Genomic DNA, 15,594 nt, shown 5'->3' on the forward strand with positions numbered 1-15,594 from the left:
CTCGGGTTTTCCTTAGTATTACGTTGAGTTTCGGGTGCAGTCCGAGAATAGGGCTATGGTCAGTTTCAGGTTATGGGGTTTTTCCTTAACCCATGCCCTTGCTTGAGTCCAACCCAAACTTTTTATTTTAATTTAATTTATTCAGTCATAAATTATTCACAAAATTGTAACAAAAACCAGAAATTTAAAACTGACCGCTGTGCTAATATTGCACCCTAGAAAGTGTAACACTATGGCAAACCCGATGCCTTGCCCTTGCCTTAACCCTAACCATAACCTATTATTTTTATTTAATTCATTTTCTGTTACAATTTTGGGAACAATTTATGACTAAAAAAATTAACTAAAAATAACAACTTAGGGTTAGGGTTAAGGCAAGAGCAGGGGTTCAGGTTTTCCTTAGTGTTAATGTTGAGTTCTAGGGCGCAGTCCGAGAATAGGCCTATGTTCAGTTTCAGGTTATGGGGTTTTTCATTAACCCATGCCCTTGCTTGAGCCCCAACCCAAACTTTTTATTTTAATTTAATGTATTCAGTAATAAATGGTTCCCAAAATTGTAACAAAAACCCAAAATCTAAAACGGACCATTACGCTAATATTGGGCTGCGCCCTAGAACTCAATGTAACACTAAGGCAAGCCCGAGGCCCTGCCCTTGCCTTAACCGTAACCCTAACTTTCTTATTTTTATTTAATTTATTCCGTCATAAATTGTCCCAAAATTGTAACAAAAACCAGAAACGTAAAACTTACCATTGCACTAATATTGGACAGCGCCCTAGAAATCAATGTAACACTAAGGCAAGCCCAAACCCCTGCCCTTGCCTTAACGCTAACACTAACTTTCTTATTTTTATTTAATTCATTCAGTCATAAATTGTTCCCGAAAATGAATTAAAAGGTGGGCGGGATGCCTGGGAGGTTGGGGGGTGCCTGGGTGGTTGAGCGGGATGCCTGGGATGCCCCCCTGCTTGTACTAATGAACCTCAAGTGGTATCCGACGCCCCACGCATGACATGTCCATAGATGCTCCCACTGCATATCTCGATGCTTCCCCCAGTGCAAGTCTGGACCGCTCTCTGTGCCTGGGAGGTGGGGTGGGATGCCTGGGACGTTAGGCGGGATGCCTGGGACGTTGGGCGGGGCGCCTGGGAGTTTGGGAGGGATGCCTGGGAGGCCCCCCTGCTCGTTCGGGCATCCTGCCCAACCTCCCAGGTATCCAGCCAATCCCACCCAACCTCCGAGGCATCCCGCCCAATGACCCAGGTGTCCGGCCAATCCTCCCAGGCTTCCTGCCCAACCTCCCAGGCATCCCACCCAACCTCCCAGGCACCCCGGCCAACCTCCAAGGTATCCTGCCCAATGACCCAGGTGTCCGGCCAATCCTCCCAGGTTTCCTGCCCACCCTCCCAGGCATCCCACCCAACCTCCCAGGCATCCTGCCCAATGACTCAGGTGTCCGGCCAATTCTTCCAGGCTTCCCGCCCAACATCCCAGATATCCCAACTAACCTCCCATGCACCCCGCCCAACCTCCCAGGAATCCTGCCCAATGGCCCAGGCATCCTGGCCAAACCTCCCAGGCATCCTGCCCAACCTCCCAGGTGTCCAGCCAATCCTCCCAGGCCATCCGGCCAACCTCCCAGGCATCCCACCCAACCTCCCAGGCATGCCGCCCTCCCTCCCAGGCATCCTGCCCAATGACCCAGGTGTCCGGCCAATCCTCCCAGGCATCCCACCCAATCTCTCAAATGTCCAGCCAATCCTCCCAGGCATCCCACCCAACCTCCCAAGTGTCCGGCCAATCCTCCCAGGCATCCCACCCAATCTCTCAAATGTCCAGCCAATCCTCCCAGGCATCCTGCACAACCTCCCAGGCATCCCGCCCACCCTCCCAGGTGTCCGGCCAATCCTCCCAGGCATCCTGCCCAACCTCCCAGGTGTCCGGCCAATCCACCCAGGCTTCCTGCACAACCTCCCAGGCACCCCGCCCAACCTCCCAGGTGTCCGGCCAATCCTCCCAGGCATCCATCCCAATTTCCCAGGCATCCCGCCCAACCTCCCATGTGTCCGGCCAATCTTCCCAGGCATCCTGCACAACTTCCCAGGCACACCGCCCAACCTCCCAGGTGTCCGGCCAATCCTCCCAGGCACCCCACCCAACCTCCCAGGCACCCCACCCAACCTCCCAGGTATCCGGCCAATCCTCCAAGGCATCCTGCCCCAACTCCTTTCCAGGCACTCCTCATGCTTCAATCCTCCCAGGGTGTCCTGGCTACAATCCTCTCCCAGGCACCCCTACCCAACTCCTCCCTAGGCAATTCCTCTACTCCAACCCTCCCAGGGGTCCGGCCTAATCCTCCCAAGGCATCTCTGCCCACCTTTCTCCAGGGGTACCCCTGCCCAACTCCTCCTAGGTGTCCGGCCAATCCTCCCAGGAATCTCTGCCCAACTCTCCTCCAGGCACTCCCTCAGCCCAAATCTCCCAGGTGTCCTGCTAATCCTCCCCAGGCATCTCCCCAAGCTCAACCTCCTAGGCACCCAGCAAGGCAATTCTCTCACAGGTGTCCTCAAGCTAATCCTCCCAGGCATCTCTGCTCCAAACCCTCTCCCAGGCATCCCAGCCCAACCCCTCCTAGGTGTCCGGCCAAGCCATTCCTCCCAGGCATCCTTGCATAACTTCCTAGGCACACCGCCCAACTCACTCCCAGTGGTGTGTCCGATGCCAATCTCTCCCAGGCATCCTTGCACAACTCTTCTCAGGGTACTCCCTGCCTTCAACTCCTCCCCAGGTATCCGGCCAATCTTCCCAGGTATCCTGCCCAATCCCTCCCCAGGTGCACTCCCTGCCCCAACTCCTCCCAGGTGTCTGGGCTGGAATCCTCCCAGGTATCCTACCCAACTCCCTCCCAGCACTCCCCCCTGCCTTTCAACTCTCCCCAAGTAAGTGTCCGGCCAATCCTCCCAAGCATCTCTAAGCTCCAACCTTCCAGGCACCCCGCCCAACCTCCGAGGTGTCCGGCCAATCCTCCCAGGCATCCTGCCCAATTTCCCAGGAACCCCGCCCAACCTCCCAGGTGTCCGGCCAATCCTCCCAGGCATCCCACCCAACCTCCCAGGCATCCCGCCCAACCTCCCAGGTGTCCGGCCAATCCTCCCAGGCATCCATCCCACTTCTCTCTTAGGCAATTCCCTGCCTAACTCCTCTCTCTAGGTGTCCGGCCTAATTCTCTCTCCAAGGGAATTCTCTGCCCCAATTTCCCAGTGCATCTCAGCTTCAACCTCCCATGTGTCCGGCCAATCCTCCAAGGCATCCTGCCCAACCTCCCAGGCATCCCGCCCAACCTCCCAGGTGTCCGGCCAATCCTCCCAGGCATCCTGCACAACCTCCCAGGCACCCCGCCCAACCTCCCAGGTGTCCGGCCAATCCTCCCAGGCATCCTGCACAACCTCCCAAACACCCCATCCAACCTCCCAGGGGTCCGGCCAATCCTCCCAGGCATCCTGCCCAATCTTCCAGGAACCCCGCCCAACCGCTCAGGTGTCCGGCCAATCCTCCCAGGCATTCTGCCCAACCTCCCAGGCACCCTGCCCAACCTCTCAGGTGTCCGGCCAATCCTCCCAGGCTTCCTGCACAACCTCCCAGGAATCCCGCCCAACCTCTCAGGTGTCCGGCCAATCCTCCCAGGCATCTTGCCCAACCTCCCAGGTGTCTGGCCAATCCTCCCAGGCATCCTGCACAACCTCCCAGGCACCCTTGGCTACTCCAACCTCCCATGTGTCCGGCCAATCCTCCAAGGCATCCTGCCCAACTCTTCCCAGGCATCATCCCTGGGCACCAACTCCCTCCCAGTGGTGTGTCCGGCCAATCCTCCCAGGCATCCTGCACAACCTCCCCACTTCTCAGGGCATCCCGCCTCTAACCCCTCCCAGGTGTTCGGCCAATCCTCCCAGGCATCCCTTCCCCTAACCCTCTCAGGGAACCCCTCAGCCTAACCTCCCTCCCAGGTATCCGGCCAATCTTCCCAGGCATCTCTCACCCTCAATCCTCTCCCCAGGCATCCCCGCCCCAACTCCTCCCAGGGTGTCCGGCCAATCTCTCCCAGGCATCCTGCTCCAATCATCCCAGGGCATCCTTGCTCCAATCCTCCCAGGCATCCTTCTGGCCGAATGCTCCAGGGTGTCCGCCAATCCCTCCCAGGCATCCTCCTCCTCCCAACTCCTCCCAGGCATCCCACCTTAACCTCCTGTAGGTAAACTCCCGCCCAATGGCCCAGACATCTTCCCCTATCCTTCCAGGCATCCCCCCCAATGGCCCAGGTTTCTGGCCAATCCTCCCAAGCATCCTGCCCAACCTCCCAGGCATCCCGCCCAATGGCCCAGGTTTCTGGCCAATCCTCCCAGGCATCCCCCCTAACGGCCCAGGCATCCCGCCGAACCTCCCAGGCATCCCGCCCAATGGCCCAGGTGTCCAGCCAATCCTCCCAGGCATCCTGCCCAACCTCCCAGGCATCCCACCTAATGGCCCAGGTTTCCGGCCAATCCTCCCAGGCAGGGGAAGCATCCAGACACGCTGGGGGGCCATCCGGACATGCAGGGGACATCCAGACATGTGGGGGGGGGTGTCTGTACAAGCAGGGGGGCCTCCCAGGCGTGCCACAACTCCTCCCAGGTATCCCGCCGCAATCCCTTCCCAGGTGCACACCAGCTTAACTCCTCTCCCAGTGCCATCCCGCCCCAAACTCCCAGGTGGTGGTGCAGGGAGGTTTCCAGACACACAGGGGGCCGTCCAGACTTCCCAGGCATCCCATCCATCCCAACCTCTGAGGTGTCCGGCCAATCCTCCGAGGCATCCTGCCCAACCTCCCAGACACGCCGCCCATCCTCCCAGGTGTCCCACCCAAACTCCTAGGCATTTTGCCCAAACTACCAGGGGCAAACCTCCCAGGCATCCTGCCCAACCTCCCAGGCGTCCCGCCCATCCCCCCAGGCATCCCGCCCAAACTACCAGGCATCCCACCTAATCTCCCAGGAGTCCCGCCCATCCTCCCAGGTGGTCCACCCAAACTCCTAGGCATTTTGCCCAAACTACAAGGCATCCCGCCCAACCTCCCAGGTGTTCGGCCAATCCTCCCTGGTATCCTGTACAACCTCCTAGGAACACCGCCCAACCTCTCAGGTGTCCAGCCAATCCTCCCAGGCATCCTGCCCAACCTCCCAGGCATCCCGCCCAACCTCCCAGGTGTCCGGCCAATCCTCCCAGGCATCCTGCCCAACCTCCCAGGCACCCCGCCCAACCTCCCAGGTGTCCGGCCAATCCTCCCAGGCATCCTGCCCAACCTCCCAGGCACCCCGCCCAACCTCTCAGGTGTCCGGCCAATCCTCCCAGGCATCCTGCACAACCTCCCAGGCATCCCCCCCCCCAACGCCCCGGTAGTGTGTCTCGGGAACCAATCCCTCCCAGGCATCCTTCTGCCCAACCTCCCAGGCACCCCGCCCAACCTCCCAGGTGTCTGGCCAATCCTCCCAGGCTTCCTGCACAACCTCCCAGGAATCCCGCCCAACCTCTCAGGTGTCCGGCCAATCCTCCCAGGCATCCATCCCAATTTCCCAGGCATCCCGCCCAACCTCCCATGTGTCCGGCCAATCCTCCAAGGATCCTGCCCAACCTCCCAGGCACCCCACCCAACCTCTGAGGTGTCCGGCAAATCCTCCCAGGCATCCTGCACAACCTCCCAGGCATCCCGCCCAACCTCTTAGGTGTCCGGCCAATCGTCCCAGGCATCCTGCCCAACCTCCCAGGCACCCCGCCCAACCTCCCAGGTGTCCGTCCAATCCTCCCAAGCATCCTACCCAACCTCCCAGGTGTCCGTCCAATCCTCCCAGGCATCCTTCCCAACCTCCCCGGCATCCCGCCCAATGACCCAGGTGTCCGGCCAATCCTCCCAGGCCTCCCACCCAACCTCCCAGGCATTCCGCCCAATGGCCCAGGTGTCCGGCCAATCCTCCCAGGCATCCCTCCTAACCTCCCAGGCATCCCACCCAACCTCCCATGCGTTCCGCCCAATGGCCTAGACATCTTCCCCAATCCTCCCAGGCATCCCCCCCCCCAATGGCCCAGGTTTCCGGCCAATCCTCCCAGGTATCCCACCCAACCTCCCAGACGTCCCACCCAAACTACCAGGCATCCCACCCAACCTCCCAGGCATCCTGTCCAAAGACCCAGGCAGCTCACCCAACCTCCCAGGCGTCCTCCATATGAATGACACCCTACTATTGCCTTGCCTTGAGTGCCCTTCCCACAACTGGTCTGAGGTGATTGGCGGCACCAAATGACTTGCAGTTTTGCCACTGGGCCACAAGCCCTACTGGCTAAGCAGCCAGACCTAGCATTGCCAAATCTTGGCTGGGATGTTCCTCGAGATTTTGGAGTGTAGCCTAGGCAGGGCAATAATTGGGCAGGGGACGGAGCCCAGTAGGGCATAATGTCACAGAGTCCACCTTCCAAGGCAGCCGTTTTTTGCAAGGGAATTGACACCTACAGATGGGAGAGCAGTTGTAATTCCAGATCTCCAGGTCTTGCCTGGAGGCTAACAACCAGAAGCAGGCCAAGAGCATGTGTGTGACAGGATTAGCAGGTACCTTGTTTTCTTGTTCCCATGGTGATGAGTTCTTCACGACCTCCCCTGGCAATGGTCTCTCTGCTCTAATAGCGACCAGAAAAGTCTCGTATCTGCAGGATACACATGGACCTTGCAGGGTTCAAGAGGGGAGCTGCTACATTTCATCTCCAAAATGATTCAGAGAGTGTCTGTTGCTCCAAGAATTGGTATGGTACAAGCAGATGCACCTGGAATTTAGGGGGACAGAACAAGGCTATTGCCTTATTTGTCAGACCAGGGTGCAATCTCCCAGAATTACAATCCATTTCCAGACTACAGTGGACACTTTCCCTGAAAAAAACTGCAGTTTCTGGTGTGGGGTACGTGAACAACACTCAATAGCATGATACCCCTCTGAGGTCCCTCCCCTAACTTCAATCCCAAAAAATCCAGGAATTTACCTGCCCAGAACTGGCAGCTCTAGAATGTCTCAGTGCCCCAAGTTTCCAACCTCCAGGTGGATCCTGGAGATCTTCCAGAATTATAACAGGTCTGCCAGTGACAGAGGTCACTTCCCCTATAGAAAATGGCAGTACACTCTTCTGATATCCCTCTTCTCCCCAAACGCAACATCCTCCAGACTCTTTCCCCAGATCTCCAGGAATTTCCCAACCTGAGTTGGCAACCCTATCTCGAAAGCTCCATCCTTTACCACATTCCAATAACCCTGGGGGCTGGCCATGTTTTAGTGAGATTCTGTTCCCAGCCCTGACAGCCACGTAGCTTTTTTAAAAAATAGATGCGCAGTAGCTACTTCCTACCACTGAGAAAGCACTCTAGTAGTATAAACAGAACCTTTAGGTATGTGTGTATTCTTTCCTGTGCTTAATTCTTAGAAAGAAAAGTAAACATATAGAATATCTCTTTCAAACGGTTTCCCCTCTTCTGATTGAAATAAATAGCTCATTTTTGCAATCAATATTAAAATCTGTGCTGATAGCAGCTATTAGAGACAAAAATACGGACAATTTTCTGAAAGACTGGAAATCCTTTGCAGACTACTTACTGAAAACATATACAAACAGAGAAACAGCAGTAGGATTCGAGACTTTAAATGAAAACAGCGTATTAGATTAAGACAACTTTATTAGAAGGACAAAGTGAAAAAAAAATGTAGATACCAGACTATGGCCACGCAGCCCGGAAAACCCACCACAACCTTTGAATCCTTCGACAATACAAGTTAATTTCCACTTTAATAGATTATTTCCACTACATGAGCTTCTCCCCACCAACTCCCTCTCCTAATGTTGTGCTCACACCAACACTATGAGATAGGTTGTTAGCCTGAGAAACAGCTCCAAGTAGGTATTAAACATGTAAATTTCTCACAAATCACCCCCAGCGATTTTTTCACCAGATCAGCTGAAATATTTTGTAAATTACCTGAAAATAGACTAACTGTCACTTTCTCTTGAGGGATCCATACTATCTTTCCCCACACCTATACCATGCAGAATCTACCATATAAAGTTGCCATTTTCTCCTGGTGAGCTGATTTCTGTGCTTGGAAATCAGTTGTAATTCCAGGAGATCTCCAGCCACCATCTGGAGGTTGGCACAATATATGACTTGTACGCCTTAGTTATCTATTAACTTACTTTAAGAGACACAGTATTGTACAGTGTGCTGTTTGCATAATGCAGCTTTAAAGTGCTAATCTCTTCCCCACTCCACCCCCCATTGGCTCCATCCCATTCCCAGCCCTTTTGCCAGTTTTCAAGACCACCCCCCTCCCTCATAAGGCCGAAGCCTCTACAAAACTGCAAGTAGAAGGTCATATTTTCTTTTAAAACCTACCTCTACAATTTTCAGGCTTTAAGGCATGAAGCCACAATCGCCCCCATTACCGCAGCAATTTTTGTTAAGGGTGGAAGCTATTTAGGGTTTTACTTGGCTATTACTGTAGCCATTTTTGTTAAGGGCAAAAGCTATCGGCTGCAGAAAAGAGACTTAAGTTAGGGATTGTCTGCCAATTCCTATCTCGCTCTGAAACGAAGTTAAGTGTGTGGGGTGGGTGGGTGCTGTGGGGGCAGGGGGGCTGGTGGGGGAACTGACGAGATTTGTTGCACCCAGGGACAGAGGTTACCCCCTTGTCCCTAGTGGAGTTCATCATTAACAACCGGTTCTCCGAACTGAGGAAAATTTTAACAAATGGTTCCACCGAACTGCCCCGAACCGGCTGCATCCCACCTCTGGTTAGCTATGGAGCATCTGAGAGAGGCTACACTGGGAGCTCCACTGCCCAGAAGCCATTAGACCCAGATGCTCCCCTGCTGGGAAAGTTATGCACTATTTTAAGCGCAGGAGGGATAGTGATCAGGGGTAGGGCAGTGAGTGTCTCCTAAGAGTGTCTCCATACTCCTCCTCCTCTTCTTCATCTATTGCTTACGAAATCCTAGCATGCATTAAAAAAAGAAAAAAGTATCTGGACCTTTACATTGCAGAGATATAAGGGGGAAGATACAGCAGCAATGAGAGCTGCACTGGGAATCCTTTCTAGGTGAGAACAACCTGGGGGAAAGGAACAATTTTTTCCATCTGGTTATGTCTCCAGAGGGGGTGATTTCACAAAGCAAAGTTTGTAGGCTTTTGAAACATTGAAAAGTTCCCTGTTGCCTGGGGATAGAGAGAGAGGAATGGTGGGGGGAAACTATCATTCCTCTCTGGCATAAAGAGCTTCCAGGGTGCAGGAGATCGTAATTTGATCTCTTTCTCTCTCTCCTTCCATAGTCAATTCTTATCATGGTCTGTTTGCTTGTACACATGAGCCTGAAGAAGCAGGGGAAAGAGGAATGGGGAGGCAATGGTATTTAGAAGATGCCCTCCACCAAGGTTGCTCATAACAATGCTGATGGGAGCACAATTGCAGCTGACAAGTTCCGCCGCCAGTACTTCTTCGATCTCCCATTCTGAGGAGGGAAATGGTAATTGGGGCTGGCAAGCCAGCCACAGCTTCCTTGCAGCTCCCTGCAATTACGGGTGTTAACACGGGTTGACACGTACAAAGCCATGGAAGGCCAAAGAAATCTGCTGGAAATGAACATTCAAGAGCCTGCTCATGAGGCAAAATAAGAAGGGCACAATTGAGAAACTGGAGCAGTCGGCAGAGCAGACTTTTGAGCTTCTGTATTCTCCAGCAGAGTAACAGATTTCTCTTTCAGAAATAGAGCAGCAGAGAGGGGGGGGGGGGGGCTGGTGGACTGGAAAGGCAACCAGGATGGTGCAGTCGGTACTGGGCTGGGAAGATGGCCTGCTTGCTTGATGAAGCAGTTCCTCTTCAGAAATCACTTCTAACTTTAGTGGAAGAACATTTGCTTTTCATGCAGATAGCTCCTGGTCCATTTCCTGAAAGAAAAGAATCTCAAGGCAGCAGTTGGCAGGGAAGAACTTCCTGGCTTTAGAAACTGGAGAACTGCTGGAGAAATGGAGACTGATGGCAACAGCCACAGTGACCATCATGAACCAGCTGGACCAGAAGGCTGTAAGTCTGCTTCGTATGTTCACACGCTTTAAAAAGTACAGCTGTGCCTTTGTATTTTTAGGGTCACTCAATTAGGGCAAGAGGACAAAGTTTTGGGTGGTCTGAGTGGACTGCAGGTGCCAGCCAGATATTCCGCATGTCCAGTACTCACTGGTTGCCATGGCCTCCTCACTTACAGTTGCCAGCTTTGGGTTAGTAAATTCCTGGAGATTTGGGGGTGGAGCCTGGAAAGGGGAGGAGAGGGACCATAGCAGGGTCCAACTCTGGCACTTCAGATGTTCATGGACTACAATTCCCATCAGCCCCTGCTGGCATGGCCAATTGGGAATTGTAGTCCATGAACATCTGAAGTGCCAGAGTTGGACACCCCTGCTATAAAGTCTAATCTCCAAACCAGCCATTTTCTCTACAGAAAGTGATCTCCACAGTCAGCTGTAATTCTGGGATATTTCCAGGCCCTATCTGGATGTCGACAACCAGAAGTGGCTTTGTCAATCTGCATGTTTGGTCAACCAAAAAAACCCCCCCATTTCCCATGGATGCCAGTTGTGTGTATTATGTGCTGTGAAGTCACTTCTCATTTACAGCAACCCTATGAATCAATGTTCCAAAACATCCTGCCATTAACAGCCTTTTTCAGGACCTTGCAAACTGAGAGCTGTGGCTTCCTTCATTGACTCAGTCCATCCCATGCTAGGTCTTCTTTTTTTGCTGCCCTTACTTTTCTTAGCATTATTGCCTTTTCCCAGGACTCAAGATGTGACCAAAGCACAATAGCCTCGGGTTAATTATTCTACCTTCTTGGGAGAGTTTGGGCTTAATTTGATCTAGAATCCACTGATTGGTCAGTTTCACAGTATCTGGAAAAAAACTTACCTTGGACATCACATTTCAAATGAAGCAATGGGGGTGAACAAAGCTTTCACTGACAAAATTTTTTAATGAATAACCTTGATGCTGTTGACTAAATACAAAAATGGGCTTCCTATTTGACTTCTGGCCTTAAAGGTCAAAGGGTCAAGCAGCTCAGTCTTGTTGGCCCAGCAGTCTCAAGAGATATGAACCCATGTTTGGGTGGCCATCCATGTGGCAGGGTCCTGAGGTTGTTTGTCCCCTCTCTGCACGACTTCATCTGTCCCACCATTCGGGTCACCAAACCCCTCGCTGCTAGAAGGTTCATCCCTATGGTCATCACAAAAATCACTTAGCACATCAGAGGATGGACTGATACCATAGTGAAACCCCTTTCCAAGAGTGCTCCTTCTCCTGTTATCAAAGGATAGAGCAAATAGATTTTCTCTCTGAAATCTGTTGCTAGCTGTTCAAGGAACAAGCAAGGTTTATGTCAGGCCCTTTCCGCACAGGCTGGGGACGCGGGTGCAAACCAGGATGTACGATCCCAGTACATCTGGAGGCTGTTCGCATGCTTTCGTGTGGGCAGCCCTGGAGCTTGCGGTTGCACCTCCACATGGAGGCGTGTCCTTTTTTAAAACCCACCTTCTCTCCCCTGCACAGCTTCGCAGGGACGAGGGGACACGCCCCCGAAGTCATGGCAATGCCTCAGGGGTTGAAGGGCCAGTCATCCTGTGGAGCTGTGCAGAAGATAAGGTGAGTTTTTTTAAAAGGCACGTGCAAAAGTGGTGCCTCTCACCCAGGGCCCTTCGCACAGGTGTGGCTACAACCCAGAATATTGTAAAAGAATCATGCATAGCATGATTCTCAAATATCCCAGGTTTAGCCATTTAACCAGGGGCAGGATTGAATTAGGGGTGGGAGCAGTGCAAAGTTCCCACCCAAAACACTGTAAATCCTGGCTCTGCCCCAGGTTAAATGGCCCGTGTGGAAAGAGCCTCTGGACACTGGCTTAATTTTGTTGCTTCAGACCAGAGGCGTAGCAAGGGGGGAAAGTGCCCAGTGCACTGGTGCATCCTCTGCCCCCGCCCCGCCCTGGAATACCCCCGTCTCACCCCGGAGCACCCCTGCCATGCCCTCACCACACACTCCCAGGGACGCTCACCCGGTGCGTTGTGCACCCCCCGGTCCCCTTGGAGCTACGCCTCTGCTTCCGACGACTATTACCTTAAAGCATGGGTGCAAAGAAAAAAACCTTTCTATCCCAAATCAGCCTAGAGTTTTACCCTTGACCAAGCCTCCTTCTTTTGTATCTTGCCGCTGCGTCTCATCCTTTCGCCTCCCTCCGCCCCAGCAACGTTCCTTTTCTCTCCACCCACTTGAGCCTTAATCACATGCGATGTGGTGGCTTCTGCTTGTAACTTCTAATTGCAAAATTAAGCCCGTACCTGGAGAATGCGGCTGCGGTGGTGAAATTAAATTATTCAAATATCGCCAGGCTATTAATTATGCATGCCCTTCAAATCTTTCATCTCCTGATAAGCTCCAGCAGCTTTGGGTGGAGAGGGGAGGGAGGATAGGAGTGAATGAAAAAACCCAAATTAAAATACACATACACACACACCAGGGGGAAATGTACACAACTGAATGATGTGGAAGCCGACCGTAGAAGGGGCTCTGGGAGGACACAGCTGTCCCCCTTCATTGCAAGGTAATGTGAGTTGCTAAACACAACCTTGCAGCTGGCATGATCCCACCCAAGTGAAAAGGGTCTTCTAAAAGTCCCATGAAGGAAGACAAATGTTCAACCAACTTAACATCCACACTGAAAGTAGCGGGGCATTTTAAAGATGATCAGCTGGCGTGTGTTCTAGAAACAGGTGTAGTTCTGCTCTTGCATTTTTCATGCTGTTGATTTCTGTGTCTTTTTTTCCCAGCGTTTGCACTCAAGAAGGAATTCCACGCTATCTCCACCCAAGTGAGATTGTCTTACTCCTCTGTGGCCTATAGTTTGGCTTGGATGCTCCAAGGCCATTTTGGGTATGCCCAAATTTTAATGTCATGCTTGTGGTCTTTGGGGTTTTTCAGGGTCAGCAGGTAAGCAAATGGCTGGATCCTGCAATGGGGGTGGGGGTGGAAGGAAAATGTGTGTCGTCACAGTTGTGCTTGCATAACTACAGCAAGTAGCAGCATCATACAGAGAGATGGACAGTACCACAGATGGTTCACACAGTTGCATTTTGTATCATCAGAAGAAATCCCTTTCACTATATGAACCAGTGTGGTGTAGAGGAGCCAGTGTGGTGTAGTGTTTAAAAGCAGATGGATTCTAATCTGGAGAACTGGGTGTGATTCCCTACTCCTCCACCCGAGTGGCAGAGGCTTATCTGGTGAACCAGATGTGCTTTTGCACTCCTACATTCCTGCTGGGTGACCTTGGGCCAGTCACAGTTCTTCAGAACTCTCTCAGCCCCACCTACCTCACCAAGTGTCTGTTGTGGGGAGAGGAAGGGAAAGGAGCTTGTAAGTCTCCCTGAGTCTCCTTACAGGAGAGAAAGGTGAGGTATAAACCCAAATTCTTCTTTTATATCTTGGTAGTGGAAGGTTGAAGCTGACTTATGCTGACCACGCAGGGTTTTCAAGGCAAGAGACTAACTGAGGTGCTTTACCACTGCCTTCCCCTGCATCATAACCTTTGCCTTCTTTGGTGGTCTCCCTTCCAACTACAAACTGGGGCTGACCCTGCTTAGCTTCTGAGATCTGACAAGATTGCCTAGTCTTTGAATCTGCACATTCTGTATAACTCTGGACAAAGGGCATTCTGCTGAACTATCAAGCTTATCTAGTAACAGAAAGAGAATAGACTTTCAGGCCTGCATCTTTTCTTTGCTCAGCTGCATTATGATTGCCAACTCCCCATTACAGAAAGAAAGTAATGGGGGGCAAGAAGAAAACCTTTGCATATAACAAAGTATATCCTTTATATGCCTTCTGCGCCTACAGTCTGGGCCATCCAGCTCAGGGCTACTATATCTTATCTGCATGGAAAAGATAGTAGGCATACCATTGCTTTCACTTAGTGCAAACGGGCAGCAAGGAGTAATTTCAGGCTGTCGCTTATTCACTTACTGTTGTGCATATTAAAAAAAACTTCTGCGGGAATCAGATATATGTCTGGAGAAGATCAGTCTCTTGGGGAAAGAGTGTAAATAAAACTAGTTAACTAATTATTTCTAATTAGTCGGTTATGATGGCCTACGGTCATTGGGTGATGAAGTCATCACTTCTAAGATTTGGGATTGTTAAAGAAGGTTGCCATAGGTTGGCTGTGACTTGATGGCAAAAAAGAGGTCCCCATTCAGTATTTAAGCAAGCATATTTGGCCAAATGGCCATTTTGGCCAGTAGCTGATCATCCTGGTGATCAAGTGACATTGCCCTCCTGATCTGTGTCAGGATGGGAACTTTTTACAACTACATCCTGCAGTCAAATATTTCAAATTTCTCTGGTGATCACCTTCTGCAAACAGACCTGGCCCATTTTCCTGTTAGAGCCATTGAAGGTATGCGTTTGTTATGAAGTGTCAAGATCTTAGCCTCCAGATTTCTAAGAAGATGATGAATGTGCCCTTGAGGCACAACCAATTCATGGCAATCCCATCCAGGGGGTCTTCAAGGCAGGAAACGAGAAGATGCTTTGCCATTGTATTCCTCTTCATAATAATTCCAGTGTTTCTTGGTGTTCTCCCAGATTTCTAAAGCAAGGAATAACTCATTGGAGGGAAGGAGAAGCTAGGAAGTGGTTATTTCCCCAAAGGACCCTCAAGCTGTCTACCTCTGGAGTATGTCCCAGTCGTTCCCAGTCTGGCACCTCTACAGGCAACTATCTTGTCTGATAAAAGGGTGGCCAATAACTCTTGTCCTCTGTCGGAGGCAATTGGGCAAATCCAGCACTGCGCCAGCTGTAATTTTACTGTTGTGACTGGGCCCATCACCCATGGTAGCTTTTTAATGACTGTTCGCCATTTTGGATGGTAGCCATTTTGTGGGTTGGGAAATTTTTGGGAAATTTTTGAAGATTTGGGGGTACAGCCTGGAGAAGGTGGGGCTTGGGGAGGGGAGGGACCTCAGCAGGGTATAATGCTATAGAATCTACCCTCCGAAGCAACCACTTCCTCCAGGGAGCCTGATCTCTGTGTTCTGGAGAGAAACTGTAAATGCAGGAGATCTTCATGCCCCACTTGGAGGCTGGCAATCCTAATTCATGATAATGCCCACCACTACCCTTTCCCAAAATGGCAAAAGTGTCCCCACCCCCTGGCTTAGCAGGTTAATAAAGATCCAAGCCATTATACTTGATTGTTATTCTACCAGTTCTTATGGGCTCGGATCAGCTCATGGCAGGTTTTGCATTTTCGTCCCCAAAGGGCTCACAATTTTTAAAAAAAAATTAATGTAAGATAATTCTGGGAACTTCTGCTCAGATCTAGATGTGGATGGTATCTCCAGCACTCTGTCCAGCAGGTAGATCCATCTTCATTTCCTGATCTAGGAATCTTTCACACGTGTGTTCCATTAGCATCATGAACTGCCATCATTC

Source organism: Sphaerodactylus townsendi, linkage group LG06 (genome assembly GCF_021028975.2).
Source record: "Sphaerodactylus townsendi isolate TG3544 linkage group LG06, MPM_Stown_v2.3, whole genome shotgun sequence".
NCBI lineage: Eukaryota > Metazoa > Chordata > Lepidosauria > Squamata > Sphaerodactylidae > Sphaerodactylus > Sphaerodactylus townsendi.